This window comes from Dipteris shenzhenensis, chromosome 4, assembly GCF_047967505.1.
Source record: "Dipteris shenzhenensis isolate YYH24624 ecotype China chromosome 4, Dip_SZ_1.0, whole genome shotgun sequence".
Lineage (NCBI taxonomy): Eukaryota > Viridiplantae > Streptophyta > Polypodiopsida > Gleicheniales > Dipteridaceae > Dipteris > Dipteris shenzhenensis.
In genome coordinates, this window is record NC_141599.1 from 7,602,724 (window position 1) to 7,608,749 (window position 6,026).

A 6,026-nucleotide genomic window follows, 5' to 3' on the forward strand; every position below is an offset into this window, starting at 1 on the left:
ACAAAAAAAAAAAAAGTGTGTGTGTGTCTCATTTGCTTTGGCATTGCCCGTCTTCTCGGAACCTCCTTGGGAAAATTTCAGATCATCTTCGCCTCCGTTTCCCGAGTCACATATTTGGGAAACATTTTTGGTTATTTGGCAGATTTAGGAGGTCTTTATCTCAATACTCACTCTTTCTCTCATGGGTGAGATATTGGGCTCTTTGGACAATCTGGGAAGAGCATAATTTGGCATACTTGGGTCGCCAGTTTCACAAGTCATATGAATCTTTTAGATCCTCATTGCGGCAATCTTTATATGATGCCTTCCAGGAGGGTGATATACATGCTACCAGATTCTGTTAGATATCAATGCTCCACTCTCGTGTAACTACATGGAAACCAGCTAACTCTACTTGTAAACCCCCCCATATGAGGAGAAGGCATTCGAGTAGCTCGTTTATCCGATAGGTCTTGGTTTGGACATCAAATGGGGGCCATGTGTGGCCTGATGGCTGGACGGCTTTAGATAGAGTTGGCACACTGCCAACTAGGCTACATGCAAGTGTGGGAAGGCATCCCATGACTGACCGCACTGAGAGTAGATGGAGCATGTCTCAGGGTAGCCCACTCTTGGGTTGCGGGGCCCGTTTGGAGCCCCAGATGATCCCGGATGGCTCTGGGCCGAACGGATACCATAGGTTGGTTGCTCTATCCTGTGCCATGGTTCTATCATGTGGTCGATGGCCTATTTCGGGACCGACCTCTAGTCAGCCATTTTGGGCAGACTAGGTCAGTCTCTCAATTGGGTCTAACCGACTATGATTGATGGCTATATAAGAGCAAGCTCGTGAAGCCCATAATCATCACTGGCTACAGCAACCCTGATTCCTTAGCATCTAGCCTCCTTCCTCTACTATTTCTAGCATGCCATTGAAGCTTCTCACACAGGAGTGCACGACTGGGAGGCAGCGCCATCTATTGTATCAGTTTTACAGTAATCAAATTTTTGATTCTCCATACTATCTGCTTTTCTCTCTTGCATACGAGATCCTGTTATCTGTTGAGCATAGACGTCGTATTGTTTTCTTGCAGATTCGCTGGTTTAAACAGATCTAAAAATATTCAAAATATAGTTTAAAAATAGATGAAAATAATTTGATCAATCACATATAATTAAAAATAGATTTAAACAGGTCTCCATAGGTCTTAACAGATTTACACAGATCTGAAACATATTTAAAATCAAAATGAAAAACCAACTTAAATTGACTCGAACTAATCAACAGGTATAAACAGGTTTGCTATGGTATCATAATTCATATCTTCAATTGTAAGTAGTTTTGTTTATAAAAATTGATTTCTTTTCCAAATGTCCTTAAGGGATGTCTTATCATATGAGAGATACAGACCACAAATTGGTTTTGAATTATAGATTATCCAATTTTAAAAAACATATTGATTTACGAGGCACTAGATTGGTGGTCTAGGTTTGACTGAAAAAACTAATGTACATGCGACAAAATGGGTAACCAAAAATATTTTCTATTAGTGAAAGTATTGGATGAACATTGTGATAAACTCTACATCCCCCATGGCCCTCAAAAGTATTATCTATTACAAGTACTATGGATGAACATTGTGATGAACTCTACATCCCTCATGGCGATCACAAGAAAATTCAAACCACTTGGTATCTTGCTTGTCTCATCAAAGGGACTATCACCTTGTAGTCACCTTTCATTTCACCATGTGAAAAACAATAAGGCTTTCTAGGTCCAAATTTATGTTTAATTGGCTTTGAAATGAATACCTTCGTTTGCAATCTGCAAGAACCCATTGCCAAATCCAATTTACAATTTTGTCATGTTAGAAATATTAATTGGTGATACTGGTAGGTCTAAAAGCTTTGGATAGTGACCCAGATTCTTGAAACACTTGTAAGCCAAATCATTAACTATCAAAGTGTTGGAATCGTTAAGCATTTTGTTCTCACTTTAAAATTTGTCTAGACACTTGTAAAAAACTGGCTTGTCTGTTCCAAGTACTGTCCCTGCACCTTCCAATTGGCATATGGCCTCTTAGTTTGGATTCTTGATGTGGAGATGTTGCCTCTACTAGGCGCTCGACTTTCACTTGCCATACACAACTCTAGATGTAAACTATGCAATTATCCAAGCAACATTACAAGAACGTAGTTTCATCCTTTTTTATCCATACATGCTCATGGTGGTTGTCAAATTGCACCTCTGTCATCCAAGCTCTGTACCTTAGAATCAAGGCACTTGTCCGAGAACACAATGACACACCACTCAAATCTATTGTGATAGCTCTTTGATCATTCTCATCTTTGTTTGGCACAATATTTATATCCCTCACAACATGTTCCAAGGAAAGTGGGACTTACAATATCTCTTCCCAATTCTTCTTCATGTGGCATTGCAATTTCTTGTCATGGCATCTTTATTTCCTCTTGTGGCCTAGGAGACAAAAGTGTGGATAATTGTTCATCACATATTATGATGGGTATGTGTAGATCTTGAAGCCAATTATGAGGCATTATTTCTTTCAAGTACACCAAACGACATATTTGAGGTACCCAAACAATATGCATTCAACACCCTCTGCTGACCAGTCAACTGTAAGACATAAAACCAAAAGTAGCCACATAACTAATGGAAAAATAACAGGAACAAAACATCCAAGAAACAAAGTTTACAAATTCTATTTAACAATACTTTATCTATGGATTTGACTAAATAAAATCCAATATACTTAAGACAAAAAGAAAAAATTGGAACTAATGCATAAAAAAGAAAGGAGATCTTTCATTTTACAAGAACTTAAAATTGGAACTCATAGATGAAAAGAAAAGTAGATCTTCCATTATATATCCAATTTATAAAATAGAGTTTCAAGGTTACTTCATGAGGTGGGGATCTATCCAAATTGAAGAGCTAGTAAGGGGAAAAATTAATAGCTTTCACGCAAGAAACTATGGACCTCAGTTTTTTGCATGCAAGAGGTTTGGGGGATTTGGGGTTCGGGGCGACTGTTGTACGTGCTATGTAGTTTTCTTTCTTTGTAGGAGATGCTCGACTCAAGTGATCATGCGTCTTCTTCCTCTAGGACCTTGGAAATCCATGTCAATAATATTCTCTATGCCATATCCTGTAGCTATGAGATCTTAAGATCATGAGGTTATCAACCATTTTCGTCTCACTTGCACTTGTTGGGATTTTTGGGCAAGTTATATTCCTCAATGTAATCCTTTCCACAGGGATGTTATCATCAACATCATCAGTTTTCGGCTTCATCCCACCCTTCAAAATGGAAACATCAATGTATTCAACTATAGCATCAACTAGAGCATCGAGGATTGACAACTATGTCCTCTTTACTCTCTTGAGACTTGTGAAGACCAGGTATACCTTGTTTAGATGCACAAAATGTATCTTCTACTTTCTGACAAAATATGAAGAGAGGAGAGGAAAAGAGTGGAGATGAGGAGAGAGGGCACAGCTAGAAGCACTCCTCAAATGATTAACTGTACACTAGATTCAGTTGAAATGGTAAAATATATACAAACCCTTGTAGGGTTAGGGAATTCAACCCTTTCCTTTATACAAACCCTTGTAGGGTTAGGGTAAGGGAATTCAACCCTTTCCTTTATAGCACTCTATAGGGTTAGTGCTATGCACATGTCAAACATATGATGTTGAGATGGTTCCTCAACACCTTCCTGATGGGATATCTCAAGGTGTATGCCGCAGGCACACCTTGGTTTCTACGTGTGTGTGCTAGAGGCACAATTAGGTGCCCATAAGCACTGTTATGTGGTGGTAGAAGCCACATAGGATGATTGAGAGAATCTAGGAGCAGATTGAGGAGATGATTGTGGAGCTCAGAGGTCATCAGTGATGTCAGTGATCATGTAAGAGGTGCCTACTTAAGGACCTCACCTTTCTTCATTCCATAAGCAAGAATTCTCAGTTTGTGTTCACTCTATGCTTTCCTTTCATTTTACCAACATGGTATCAGAGTACTTTGATCCTCCTTGAGCCCACTTGTGCCACATGATCTTCTTCTTCTCCATCTTCTTCTTCTTCGTCTTCACCATTTCTTCCCAAATCTTGCTAAAGCTTGTTCTCCCTCAGTTCTTTGCCATTCTCCAAGCCCTTCTTGTTGGAGATACCCCTCATTTGGGCGAGCTTCCACCTACAAGCAATTGAAAAAAAAATGTATCTACTGGCTGCCATTCTCCAAACAGCGCATTTTTTTTATCATTCTTCTGTTGCAAAATACTTCTTGCCTGCTGCACCATTGCTCGAGCCCTCTTAGGAGTAGATGGGTGACCTCAAGACGAACATTTTGAGTCACTTTGCAAACCATTTGGTTCAATAACAAAGGAGAAAACATTAAAACACAGGTTCAGCCTGTAGCAACTCCCCTGGGCAATATCGTGCGCCATTTCACCCAACCTCTGTGCTAGATATTCTCTGGTATATGAGCTTTCTTTTGCTTTAAAAAGCCCTCTTTTCTTTGCTTTGAAGATTAAGATACAAGCCCTCCAAGTTCAAGCCTCTGTTTTGGACAGTTTTGACAAAGTTGTGAGTGTGATGCTACATTAGATGCTACTTTAGCATTTTTGAGGTTTTAAAGTTTTGAAAAGCATCAGTACAACTATGGCTACAACTTTCTTTTAAGTTGCTATACCTGGATTTGCTTGGAATACTTTCATTTAGTCACCTCTATGAAGCATGCAAGTGAAAACGTCATTGATTTGTAGTATGGATTTTGGTAGAAAGCCTTTGCTACTCTAAATGCTTGTACTTTGAAGCTTTTCAACTCTTTCTGGCCTTGTAAGAGAGTAGATGCTACCCATTCTGGGTTAGACCCTCTCATGGCTACCATCTTGAATATGGATAAGTTCAATGGTGAGGGCTTTCACACATGGCAGATGAAGGTTAAATTTGCATTGATGAGGGAAAACCTCTGGGGGCTTGTCGAACCGGCTTCAACTTCTTCTTCAATAGCCTCCAATGCTGGAGAATTCTCAGCTCCGACATACCCGACGAGATCCTACTAGAGAGGAGAAAGCCTATGGCATCATTGCTCTTGCCTGAGGAGATGACTATATTCATCACATCTCTGACTTAGAGTCTCCTTCAGAAGCTTGGCAGAAGCTTGACATTATTTTTGGTGCTAGCTCTCACATCTCAAAATTGTCACTTAAGATTTCTTTCTTCGAATTAAAGATGGCTAGTGGCACTCCTTTGGCTACCCATGTCAATTACATGTAGAGTCTCATGACTCAACTTGCTTCTATCAACTCTCCTATCACTACAGGCAGTGTTGCTCAAGAGTATGCCTGAAGATTATGATCATGTTGTTACCACTTTGAAAAATCTTCCTAATCCTAATCTTGAAGGTCTTATCTCTGCCCTTCAAGAAGAAGAAAGCCACATGGAACTCCAGAAGGGCAATGACACAGCCTATGCCATAAAAATCCAGAAGGGCAAGTTTTCACCTTACAATCATTGTGGGAAGACTAATCACCTCTCAAGAGACTGCTTCAAGATCAATCCATGCAAACACTGTGGCAAAAACAATCATCATGAAAAGTTTTGTAGAGCCAAAAATGAAGCAACTTCAAAGTCAAAAACTGCTAATCTACTTTCAGTTGATGTGCCTCCACAAAATGAGGCATCCTATGAAGATTATGCTTTTTGAATCATCTCCATGTATGCTCCAGATATCTCTTTTTGTTGAGTCAAGTTACTCAGCCTGGATAGTCCTCCAAAATGAATGAAATAAACTATTGTGTGTTTTGTAAACACCTCTAGTCACCATATGATGTAGGCCATGTGTATGTGTTTTTGCTCCATGGTACCTCCTGTAGACATTGTATGCATGTACATGCAAGGGAGATAACCATTGGAACGTCTTTTGTATCCCTTTTGTTTACTTCACACCCTTGGGAACCCCTTGCTAGCATGAGAACCTAGCCATAGATTTATCCTTGACCACCATGAGATGGCATGAGAA